Raw genomic sequence first — 13,965 nt, forward strand, 5'->3', positions numbered from 1 at the left:
AGCCTCTCCAAAATGTTGGAATATAGGCATGGGCATGTGACCAATCCACTCTTGGAATTGTTTCCAAGTTAATTGCAAACTTCTATAGTGATCAATCATCATAATATTTTTAAATAATCTATCTGTATATATTGATAACAAAGAATTATAATTCACCTGGCTTTCAAAAGGATTTGCTTATCAGTCCTTAGAGATGTTCACCTTCTCAACACTGTAATATTTCTAAGTGTTTCTTTATTTTGTATCTGAGAAATTTTTACATGGTGGAATCATCAATCATATAAAGATCCTAAATAGATAAGCAGAAAGCCTTTCTATGTAAAATGGGAGAAAAAATGGTTATGAATGGGCAGTAAGAAAGAATTGTCCTGGTGCTTTCAATCATAAGTGCTTCCTTAGGCATATAAATTTTAGCAAATGTGCACCTAAAAAAGTATTGCTATAATTATCTGGGCATGAAATTGCTTATAAGCTTTAATTGCTATGTTAACATAATCCTAGAGAATGAATAAGTATTGGGAATTTTATCAAGCACTTTCATCTATAATCAGGCAAACACACACAAATAATGCTACACATGCAAAACAAAACAAAAACAAAAAAAGAAACACTTCTTGGGCTTTTGAGCTAGGTCACAACTTATTAAGGTTTTTAGGTGATTACTCCTACCCAAAAAACTTTCTTCATTTGCAACAAAAGCCAAATGTTCAAACCTTTCCTCTTCCAAATATAGCAGGGCAAACCACTATGATAGCCCCCACTTATCGGCAGTTTTGCTTTCTGTGGTTTCAGTTGCCCAACTGCAGTTCAAAAATATTAAATGCATAATTCCAAAAATAAACAATTCATAACTTTTAAGTTATGCACCATTCTGAGTAAAGTGAAGAAATCATAACCACATACAAAAAAATAAAGCTTTATATTTTTCTCTTCTAAGCTTCCAAGGTAAGCTTAGAGAAGCAATCCTTTTTCTGCAGGAAAATGTAGCTTACCGTTATATAGACTACTCGTTGCAAAATTAATATATGAAAGAAAGAAATATTTTCTTCCGGATGATTTCTACAGAGGGACTGGAATCCCTTAAAGAGATACTGAAAAGGAAAGCAGACAGGTTAAGCAAGGTTATCCATTTACAGGCTCAGGAAGAAGCTGAAAATGAATGTGCGAACGTTAACAACAACAATTCATACAAATCTTGAACTTGGCTTTTTGGGAAAATGAATATATTCTGCCCTGTGTTTATAGCATCTAATCCCAATCACCTCTGCAAGAAAGCCTGTAATGAAAGCCGATTACCTCACAACATGCCACTAGAAAGAATGATCCATCTAATTTCCATTGTTTACTGAGTTACAAGGGTTACCATAGTTCAGGAAGCCTCATTACAAGTGATGCTAAATATGCAGAGTGTGACTGTAGATTACATAAAGACACCAGGGACAGGGCTGTATAAAATCCAATGGTTCCTTGCTTTACAGCAACAAAAGTTTTGCTTAAATGGGTGAGTATAGCAAGAGAGAGGAAAAAGCATCAAGAAAACATAATTAAGTCGCATTCTATATGAAATTCTATAAGCTACCTAAAGCAATTAAGAAATAGTTTATGACACTAAAGCCAAAAAAAGGCATTTTAGAGATCTTGCTATAGCAAAGGATTGTAAATAAAACAAGAAAACAAGTCTCACAAATTTTGTTCCTAATCTTTATAACTTAGTTAAATTATTCCATTATTTTTAAGACACAGACAGGAGGAATAAAAACCATTATAGTTTCAATAATTTTTGCTCGCTTTTGCTTTGTTTTATTTTGTTTTTTTAGGTACAATGTTTTTCCTGAATTAACTTTTTCATATTTTACATTTCAACTTTTTTTATTTTAATGCATATATATTTCTATATGTATATACACATGCCTGTGCAAACATGTATTTGTATATTTGTACACTAGTTTTATCAAATTCAGGAGACTTAACATTAATGTAATATTATACTACACACAGTTTATTTTCAATTTTCACCAATTATCCCAATAACAGCCTTTATGAAATTTTTTGTGTCAATCCAAGATCATGCTTTGCATTTACTTGTCAGGTCTCTTTAGTCTCCTTTGACCTGAAATGATTACTCCGTCTTTCTTTGTTTCTCTTTCATGACATTGACCCTTATGAAGATTACAGACCAGTTGTTTTGCAGAATGTCCCTCACTGTGAATTTGTCTGATGTTTCCTTAACTGTATGTTCATTTTACGCATTTTAGGCAGGAGTGGTACATAATTCGTGCATTGCAACAGGAGGATCAGCTGCTTGTCCCATCATTAGCGATGTTAACTATGAATACTTGGTTAAGGTGGCATCTGTCAGGTTTCTCCCCTGGAAAGTTACTGTTTCAATTTTTGTAATTGCTTTGTGAGCTGCAGAAAGAGACTTTGAGATAATACAATATACTGTTCCTAATCAGACTTTCACTCTACAGCTTTAGCAAATATTGATGATACTTGCTTGAAATAATTATTACTGTGTTGGTTGAAAAATCATTTTAATACCTTTTGAAAAAATATATTGGTAGAAACTAAGAAAAGAGTTTTGAGTTGTGTCATCTCTCACTTTTATGCCTTTAGATGTATTGAAAGATACTTCTGTAATTTGATCAAATGTAAGGTTTAATTGACTTTGTGAGAAATACAGAAATTTCCTTCCCACTCACATATCATTGAGTGAAAAGCCTTTCTTCTTGTAAGAATACCTTAATGTGTGTGTGTGTGTGTGTGTGTGTGTGTGTGAGGGTGTGTGTGTGTGTGACGGTGTGTGTGTGTGTGAGAGAGAGGGTGTGTGTGTGTGAGAGAGGGTGTGTGTGTGAGAGGGTGTGTGTGTGTGTGAGGGTGTGTGTGGTGTGTTAGGGTGTGTGTGTATGTGCATGTGGGGTGTGTGTGTGGGTGTGTGTGTGAGGGGGTGTGTGTGTGTGTGTGTGTGTGTAGCAGTTATTCATTTCTTCTGTTCAGAGAAAGTTCTGGGGCATGATATAAACCACATATGAGTGTGTTTTTCCTAATATAATTATTGTTATTGACATGAAATTGTAGGCTTTTTTTTCCTTTTCTTAACAAACTCATTGGGGGATAGGTGTCCAAGGGATGAATCTTCTTTTAATACCAGATGCTCTGGGGACCTTGATAATTCAGTGCCCCTGCAGAAACTTGAAAATGATACCATAAACTGGAGTGATTGAGCTTGTAGGGACTGTGTGCCTCCCTTAAAATGGATGTTTACTAGACCATGTTAAATGTGTAACTGACTGAGCCTTATTAAATATGTAATGGGCTGTTAGAAGATAAAAGAAAGCTTTCTAGCAACATATTTGAGCGTCATTATGCATTTAATATATGAAAATCAGGACTGAAAAAATTTCCAAAACTTGAAAAGGTATATTTTACCTACTCTGAGACAGTAGTGGAAAAAGGATGGGCTCTTTCTTATATGGTTCCTAAATTATATCTCGGTCAGAAGAAAAAGGAAACCAAAACATAAAATGGGAGCTTTAATGCAATAAAAGCTGATCAAGAAACATCATGTGGCATTAGTGTTGGTTGTGTTTTCAACTCACTGATAACAATGAAATGAGCATGTCCTTATAAGGAGGACTGTAGCATCAGAAGTGTTTGATACTGAGCGCTCAGAACAAACAGACTCTAACAAGTCAAGGAAGCAAGAGGCATACTGAATGCACACAGCATTTGGAACTACTGACAGGCAATCTTGGAAAAAATCCATGGTCTAATTCAATTGTGAAAAAAACCCTGAAATTGTTTTAGTACAAGAGTTTATTATGTATTGCCCTGTGAACTTAATGAATTATTCATCAACACGGAAAGTGTTGGAAACTGCATATTTGACTAGTATAATGGAATTATCACTGAACTTGCAGTCAGAAGGCTTGGGTTTGAGTTTCAGCTTCTTTACTTAATTGGGCATATCACTTAAGCAGTTTACGTAATCTTTCTGAACCAACTCTGTGCATAAATAATGTGGTAGATGGACTTAAATGCTTCTGAAACATTAAAATACTAAACAAATTATTTTAAAAGTCTGTATACAAGATATATAAAATGCTGCGCAGCTTTATTTAACAGTTTACATTTCCTTAAAGAGTAATTTATGGATATGAGAAAGATCAACTTGATGGTTGTAATATTTGAAATTCACTAGATATGCCAAAGTGTTTTAGGTCCGACGTCAGTGTCAAAAGACATCTATCTAGCAGCACTTGTTATTGATACTCCTTGAATTCACAGAATAAGATGAAAAGGCACAGCAAGAATTTAAGGTTTATAAAGGCAGGCATATTTTATCTGTGTTCCCAGTGCCTAAAAGAGCAGCTAGAATGTGGGGAAAATTCCATAAACATTTGATGAAAGAGTAAGTTAATTAACCAGGACTAAGAGTCATACTGTTGCCAGAATCTGAAAAAATTACAACTGACAGTTGGGTGGGAAGACAACTGCTGACCCCTGCACAATATACAATCAAGCAATGAAAATCTGCTGCCTTGAAAGGAAAAGAAAATGCTTCGTTTTTACCCCTCTATCTGCCCCTGGCACAGAAGTACAAGGCATTTATAATACCATCCAGAAATCAAGGAATATACCTCTCACCAGACAGAGTGCAGAAACCTGCATGTTGGTCTCCCTGCATCCTCAATAAGTCAGCCTCTTCCTATGTAAAATTAGTGACTAAAATCCCTAGAAAAGAACTGGGCAAGAATTATGGAGGAGAAATGTTTGTAGAACTCTGGGAGATGTAGTCTTCTTAAATAAAATTATATATATGTACGGAGTCAAGATGAGCCCAAATACTACTACCTGTGGGAAATTATGGGTTTTCCCATAATTCTGATGTTTTAATATCTCAGACAACCAAACAGTAGAGACAAAAGAAGATACCAACACAAATCCAGGGACAGTTTCACTGTAATTCCAGTTTCACATTCAGGGGTGGTCCCGTAATTTACCATCAAGAATGCAGGGCCCACGGGCAGTCAGTGAGAGCTCTGATCAGAAACTGTTACTCTTTGCTAATTAGCATATTGCATCTCATGAATGGGTTTTTATTGGTGAAATCATAGCCTGTGGATTAGCATGTAGCATGATGAGACTGTCAATGATGAAATTAAAATGCCCGAAGTATGTAGTTTTGGGTTTTTTTGTTTTGTTTTGCTTTGTTTTTTACAGAGACACCGACTCCTCCTAATATGCATGACAAGGTAGAAGAATCTTGAAAGGCCAAAAGTCTTGCCTTTAGGGATGATGTCTTTGACTAAATCTCTACCTGCTCCTACCTCCAGAGGTGAACTCTTGAGGGATCTGAGCAGTGCCCCATCAAGCTATACTGGAACCTGAGTTCAGCAAAGAAAAGAAGTGTGCCTCTATATAGATTTACAAAAATATTCTCCTATATTTTGAATTTAGTGAAAAAAGTTAATAACATCTCTACAGTAAAAGAACATAGCCATCTATAAAGGTCCATGTTATCCGCTCTGTTGCCCAAGGGGAATGCATGCCATTGTCAACTCCTATAAAGCCATCTGGTTACTCGGATGTAACTTTTCTTGTTGCACAGCAACCCAGAGACATAAAACAATTAACAGCCTGCCTTTACTTAACATTTTGATATTTTCTTCATGACTTATTATTATTATTATTTAATTCTGCCTTAAAATACTACTCCTGGCAGGGCACAGTGGCTCATGCTTGTAATCCGAAAACTTTGGAAGGCTGAGGCAGGTGGATCATTTGAGGCCAGGAGTTTGAGACCAGTCTGTGAAACCCTGTCTCTACACAAAAATTAACCAGTCTCATGCCCCGTCTCTAAATAAATAGATTAAATTCTTTTTTAAAAAGAATTTTTTAAAAAAATATTACTATTCCCAATTACTGACTTTTTGGCACCTTGTTAAATTTCGCACCTGTGATAAGTGCCTCACTACCCTGATTCTGAGCATAGAGAGTCTACAAAGCTGAAGTATCTTGTCTTTAGAATTTTGGCATTTAGTTCTAGTGAACCTTTTATTCAAAGCAGTGCTCTAAGTACTTCATGGATGGAGAACTGGAGCTATCTAGAAACTATAAAATGAGTTGTACAAAATATTTATTTTAATTCTTTGTTGTTTTGTATCTTCTCTGTACATATGGTAATTTGCTGAAGCTTGCTTTCACTTTTACTTGAAACCCAAGAACTTCGGAATGGCTACCGTTTTTACCAAACAGAAAGAATAAGTTGACTCAGGTCAACCACAATAACCAAATAGACAATGACTGGAATGGAGACATGGAAATAGCATATATTTTATTTTATTTAACTACATTTTTGTAGCACTTACTACGTGCCAGACGTTATGCTTTTAAACAATTTAATCTTCACAACACCACTTTATGTGAAATATTATTACTATTTCTACTTTACAAATGAAAAACACTCTTCTTTCTCTTGGTAAAATACAGAAATAGATGTATGTCATTTGAAGCTGGCTGACAGTAAAGATCCATCATGAATATTATAGAAAATTAACATAACAAAAGGAAAGAAAACACTACCCTAAAGACTCACAGGGTAGTGTTTTTTTTTCCTTTTGTTATGTTAGTTTTCTATAATGTTCATGATGAATATTATAGATAAATTTGGCTCTCATGATGAATTATTTTAAAAATATGACAATATTTCTAAAATAATTCATCATGAGAGCCAAAAATAAATTAAGGGAACTTATTAAAATCCTCAATTGAATGCAGAAGACTACAAATCAAAACTACAAAAAAACCACAACTCACAATTACAAAGAACTGGGCAAAATGTGCCAGCTCGATCAACAAAATTTATCTGCTATGTATCTCTTTTTTTTTTTTTTTTTTTTTGGAGATGGAGTTTTGCTCTTGTTACCCAGGCTGGAGTGCAATGGCGCGATCTCGGCTCACCGCAACCTCCGTCTCCTGGGTTCAGGCAGTTCTCCTGCCTCAGCCTCCTGAGTAGCTGGGATTACAGGCACGTGCCACCATGCCCAGCTAATTTTTTGTATTTTTAGTAGAGACGGGGTTTCACCATGTTGACCAGGATGGTCTCAATCTCTTGACCTCGTGATCCACCTGCCTCTGCCTCCCAAAGTGCTGGGATTACAGGCTTGAGCCACCGTGCCCGGCCTGCTATGTATCTTTTTATCTGTCGACATATGTATTACTCTTCCCTTTTGTTTCATATTTCAATTATCTTTGTACTCCATACCTAGATCAGGCCCTGTACATAACAGGCTCCAAGACAAGGCTCGATGAATAAATGCATGAACCCACACCTCCCTTTTACGAAAATAGCTGTTGAACATATGAGTATCTTAAATAAACACTTTTGTAGCCTCTAAACAAAGGAACCCCCAATTTAATAATGTGTGGCTTACAGACTTCCACTGAAGAAGATAAATAGAATCTTCAAGGTGCAATTATTGAAGAATCTTGTTTTGCTTTCAAAGCATAAAAATTCAAATGAAAGATTTTGGTTCTTTCTGGTGGAACAAACACATTGATTAAAATATAAATAATTAGTAAATGGTATTTTGAATTTTTAAAGTAATTCTTATATTCAAAAGATTTTAATATTTATACATTCTAAAATAATTACTACCAACCCTTCCGAAACAAAAAATTATAAGAAACTACATAAATGTCAGCTAAAGATTCTAGCTAGATTTAAAGGGAAACTGTGATTAATGAATTTTCAGGTGAATAGAAACTACCTCCTGTTGTTGCTATGGTGCTTTGACACCACTTGGCAGCGATTTAAGGGCTTAACAGGAAAGAAGACAAATGAACACTATAGCAAAATGCTCCACATAACAGTAGTCATTGTTCCAAGCGCAATTCCATTTGCAATCTGAGTGATCTGAGAATAAATGCTTTGAAGGCACATCCATAAAAAGGGATTTTGTAAGTAAGTATCAGACAGGTACCTCAGTACTGATCAGCAAACTAATAAAATCTGCCAGTGAAAGTAATTAGAAAACAGATTTTTCTTCTATATTATGTTAATCATTTCCATGTTTATAGAATTACATGGTTTTAGACAAAGTAGTCATTTTAGTAAGTTTTCATTGTTCTTCCCAAATATTTAAAACTCAAGTGGACAACTTTGTAATGTAATTGTCAGGATTTCTAACATTTTTGTTTTGTGCCTTGACAATCACAGCCCCAATTAATTAGTGCTCTGGGAATGAAGTCCATTACACTGAAGGTGACCTTGTAAAAACACATTAATTATTAAATCAATTTTATTATGTGTGGTATGGTTCAAAGACAATCAGTGTTACCTTGAAGCTGTACACACGCAGACACACAGACACACACACATGCACAGATGTTGCACTAGAACAAGCTCTACCTGAGCAGGAGTCTTTGTCTGCTATGCTCAGTGCTGTATCACTAACACCTCCTTTGAGCATCTAATAATATTAAAAATAATATTAATATTTATAACTTCTCGTAATGTTAACTATGTCCAGAAACTGGGATGTGCATTATACATTTTTATTTAAACACCACAGCAAAGTTGTAAATTGTGATATTATAACCCTCATTTATTTGATGAGAGGGGTTGAATTACAGATAGATAACTTGGCTGCAATTGAAAAAATTGGAGGAGCTGGAATCAGTCTCATATGCCTCTAACTGGAAGTTCTGACCATCATTGCCTTATTATGTCACCTTCAAATGACCTCCTAATCACTAAGTCTTCATCACTACCAGAAAATGAGAGAATATTCTGTCTTTTCTTTTCTTATAACTCAATATCCCCAGCTTTCTCTGTACCAGTTCGCTTCCCCCAACCCTCCAATGCCAGAATCCATCCTCTCTTTCTGAACTGTAACGAGGAACACTCAGTCATGTAGGATGGCGACTAATCAACTCATTACTTTAGAGTAAATGATTTTCAGTAAATTACCTCACCCAAACATCTCTATCTTAAACCTTTCATCTCTGCTGCTCAAAGTTTCGTCTATTTCTAAAGGAATTCAGACATCAACAAGTAGTTGAGAAAAACATTTCTGAAAATAAGAATACTGTCATTCATTCAACACATTTTATTATAAAGTTTACCATTATGGAATAAATTTTGCCCCCTTGAAAATTCATATGCTGAGGCCCTAACCCACAATGTGACTCCTTTTACAGAAAGGGTCTTTAAGGAGGTAATTAAGGGTTAATGAGGCTATAAGGGCGGAGCCCTACTTTGATAGGACTAATAGCCTTATAAGAAGAGAAAAAGGGCCGGGCGTGGTGGCTCCAAGTACTTTGGAGGCCAAGGCGAGTGGATCACCTGAGATCGGGAGTTCAAGAGCAGCCTGACCAACATGGTGAAACCCCGTCTTTATTTAAAAAAAAGAGAGAGAGAAAAGACCAGAGCTCACTCACTCCTGGGCTTACACACCCTCCCTCTGAGAGCACACAAAGGAAAGGCTATGTGGGGACACCAAGAGAAGACAGCTGCCTGCAAGCCAAGAGGAGAGGTCCCACCAGAAACTGACCCTACTGGCGCCTTGATCTTGGAGTTTCCAGAACTGTGAGTAATTTGTCTTGTTTAAACCACCCAGTAATTTGTCTTGTTTATTGTGGTGCCATGCAGAGTAATACACTTCCTTACCTATTTGTCAAACACTGTGCTAGGCAGTAGGGATACAAAGTTGAGTAAAGCAGAGCTCTTGTTTCTCAGAATTAATGGAGGTGAGGAAAATAGAGAAAAGGAGGTGTGATCAATGGCACTGCTGATTGTAAGTAAAGTGCTCTGATGGCCTCATGAAGAAAAGACTAGTTCTATCTAAAAAGGTTAGAGAAGTCTTAACAACAGAGGTAAATTTTATGTTGGATCTTTTAGAAAAAATAATAGTTTGAGAGAGGAAGAAATCAGGTAGTTTAAACTGGGGAAAGGAATAATATGAGAAAAGACAAAAATATGGGTATTGCATTTGTGTTTAGAAACTGACGATCTGTTTTAATTAATTAGAATATGGGTGGTGATGAGAGATGAAGGAGTCTGTATTGAGAATGAAAAAAGAGCTACAGAAACCAATAGAGTCATATCAGTCCCTGGTCTTCTATGAAAAGGAGTCCTCCAGGTCTGCAAGGCAATGATGAGGGGATATTCACAGTCATCTTCCTAAATCATTAGTTCTTAAAATTTGACGACACCAAACTTTCAAAAGGAAATGCATTGGCTGGGCATAGTGGCTCATGCTTGCAATCCCAGCACTTTGGGAGGCCGAGCCAGGTGGATCACCTGAGGTGAGGAGTTGAGACCAGTCTGACCAATATGGTGAAACCCCGTCTCTATTATATTAAAAAAAAAAAAAAAAAAAAAAGGAAATGCATTATGTATAGAATGCAAAGGACCTGAAGGTTTGTTTGTTTGTTTGCTTGTTTTTTGAGACAGTCTCGCTCTGTTGCAGGTCGCCAGGCTGCAGTGCAATGGCGCGATCTCGGCTTACCGCAACTTCCGCCTCCCGGGTTCAAGCAATTCTCTGCCTTCAGCTTCCCAAGTAGCTGGGACTACAGGCGTGCGCCAACACGCCCAGCTAATTTTTGTATTTTTTGGTAGAGACGGGGTTTCACCATGTTGGCCAGGATGGTCTTGATTTCCTGACCTCGTGATCCGCCCGCCTCAGCCTCCCAAAGTGCTGGGATTACAGGCGTGAGCCACCACGCCCAGTCAGCACCTGAAATTTTACAATAAAAGATAAAAAGTTTATACTGATTAAAATTTTTTAAATTAAAGAACAAATACACATTATAGAAAGAAAGTCATTCTAATAATGGGTAAGGATGCTGAATCATGCTGACATTTAATAAGGATAATTTTGTATAACAGGAACTTCAGGTATATCTTAGAAAATTGAAGTCATAAAATAGATATGATCCTTATCTTTTAATTATTTTGTCCCGTGTTCCATGGAGTGATTATCTACATTATGCTAATGCATATAATTGTTCCAAGGAGAACTAATCCAAGTAGGGGATTCTAAATGAGAAGGGAATCCATTCTCCACCAAAAGAATAGCTAGCTCACCAGTAATTTAATTCAAACTATTTCTAGCCAGATTTGGCTACACCTGTAGTCCAAGCTACGCAGCAGGCTGAGGTAGGAGGATCACTTGAGTCCAGGAGTTTAAGAGAACCCCATCTCTCTCTCTTTCTCTCTCTCTATATATATAATTTAATACCATATATAATTACATATTATTAATATAATATAAAAATATATATAAATCCCTCTCTCTATATATTATATTTTATATATGTAAGAATCCCCCATATGTAAATATATAAAGACATATATATCTTTGTATAGAGATATATAAATATATATTATATAGAGAGATAGAGAGAGAGAGGTTACATATATATATTTAGAGAGAGAGAGGTTACATATATATATGAGGGAGTTATAGCTATAAAATACATGTTTATATATATAAAACCTCTCACTATACATATTTTTTATATATATAAACCTCTCTATATATGCACATAGAGAACTTCTATATAAAAAAATATAAATACAGATAAATATATATAGCTATAATATATAAATACCTATAGTCACTGCCTATATACATAGATAATAAATATATAATATATAATAAAATCTATAATATATAAAATATGTAATATGCATATTCTACATAAATATATGATAATATATAATATACCATATGTCTATTCTATATAAATATATAGTATAGGCCGGGCGCGGTGGCTCAAGCCTGTAATCCCAGCACTTTGGGAGGCCGAGGCGGGTGGATCACGAGGTCAAGAGATCAAGACCATCCTGGTCAACACGGTGAAACCCCATCTCTACTAAAACTACAAAAAATTAGCTGGGCATGGTGGCGCGTGCCTGTAATCCCACCTACTCAGGAGGCTGAGGCAGGAGAATTGCCTGAACCCAGGAGGCGGAGGTTGCGGTGAGCCGAGATCGCTCCATTGCACTCCAGCCTAGGTAACAAGAGCAAAACTCCGTCTCAAAAAAAAAAAAAAAAAAAAAAAGGTAGAATTGGAATGTTCCTAACACAAATATTATATATGAGGGAGTTTTATATATATATAATATAATATATAGTGAGGGGGGATTTATATGTATAAACTGCTAGGTATATATCCAAAAGAAAGAAAATTGATACATCAAAGAGATATCTGTACTCCCATGTATATTATAGCACTATTCATGGTAGCCAAGATATGAAATCAAATTAAATGTTTCTCAATGGATGAATGGATAAAGAAAATGCCATAAACAATGGAATATTATTTAACTATAAAAATATGAAATCCTGTCATTTGCCACAACATAGATGGAAGCGGAGGACATTATGTTAAGCGAAAAAAGTCAGGCAGAGAAAGACAAATACAGCATGTTCCCACTCATACGTGGGAGCTAAAAAAATTTGAATTGGTGGAGATGGAATGTAGAATGATAGTTATCAGAGGCTGGGAAGTGTAGCCAGTGGGGTGGGACAGAATGAAGAGGTGACAGTTAATGGGTGCAAAAATACAGTTGGACAGAAGAAATTAGATCTAGTGTTAGTGTGATATTGTGCCAGAACTGCTAGCCTTTGCTTACCTGTAATAACTAAAATAAGCAGCCCAGGATAACTAAGATCTGTGTGTAAACAAATGCTTATCTTGACTTCTGTAAACCACTGAAGTAACAAACAGAATTACAGAATCCCCTGGCCCTTGGAATGTCCGGAGACCCCCACCCTCGTCTCCACCCAGGAGGTGAATTACAGAATCCCCTGGCCCTTGGAATGTCTGAAACCTTTTCATCCCCATCCCCGCTCCTCACCCCCACTCCCAAGATCGTTTTTTGGGTATAAAAAGTCTTGGCGGGCCGGGCGCAGTGGCTCAAGCCTGTAATCCCAGCACTTTGGGAGGCAGAGGCGGGTGGATCACAAGGTCAAGAGATCGAGACCATCCTGGTCAACATGGTGAAACCCCGTCTCTACTAAAAATACAAAACATTAGCTGGGCATGGTGGCACGTGCCTGTAATCCCAGCTACTCAGGAGGCTGAGGCAGGAGAATTGCCTGAACCCAGGAGGCGGAGGTTGCGGTGAGCCGAGATCGCGCCATTGCACTCCAGCCTGGGTAACATGAGTGAAACTCCGTCTCAAAAAAAAAAAAAAAAAAAGTCTTGGCACCCTCCTTTCGATGCCACAGGTTGGAGAGATGTGAGTCCTCTGTGGTCACTGACATAATAAATGACCCTGCAATCTGGCATACTTTTGTCTTGGTGCTAAATTTCTACGCTCGATCCAGTACAACATTAGGAAGCAAAATAGGGCAACTATAGTTGATAATAATTTATTGTATATTTCAGAATAACTAAAAGAGTAGAATTGGAATGTTCCTAACACAAAGAAATAATACCTGCTTAAGAATATCCCAATTACCCTGATTTGATCATTACATATTCTATGCTTGTATTACAATATCACATGTACTCTATAAATATGTTTAACTATTATGTATCCATAATAATTAAAACAAAATATTTTAAAAACACAAAGCATCTTATTTGTCTTTTCCTTATTCTCCTCAACATTTGTCTAGCATGGTTTAGGCAGTACAAGCAGGGAGGGGGCAGATAATACACTTCTTTTTTTTTTTTTGATACAGAGTCCAACTTGTCACCCAGGCTGGAGTACAGTGCAGGATCTCAGCTCACTACAACCTTCGCCTCCTGGGTTTAAGCGACTCTCCTGCCTCAATCTTCTGAGTAGCTAGAATTACAGGCGCCCACCACCACATCTGGCTAATTTTTGTATTTTTAGTAAAGATGGGATTTCACCATGTAGGCCAGGCTGGTCTCAAACTCCTGACTTCAGGTGATCCACCTGCCTTTGCCTCCCAAAGCGATAGGATTATAGGTGTGAGCCAC

The sequence above is a fragment of the Sapajus apella genome, unplaced genomic scaffold (assembly GCF_009761245.1).
Source record: "Sapajus apella isolate SASKATOON/1434 unplaced genomic scaffold, GSC_monkey_1.0 scaffold6, whole genome shotgun sequence".
Classification (NCBI taxonomy): Eukaryota; Metazoa; Chordata; class Mammalia; order Primates; family Cebidae; genus Sapajus; species Sapajus apella.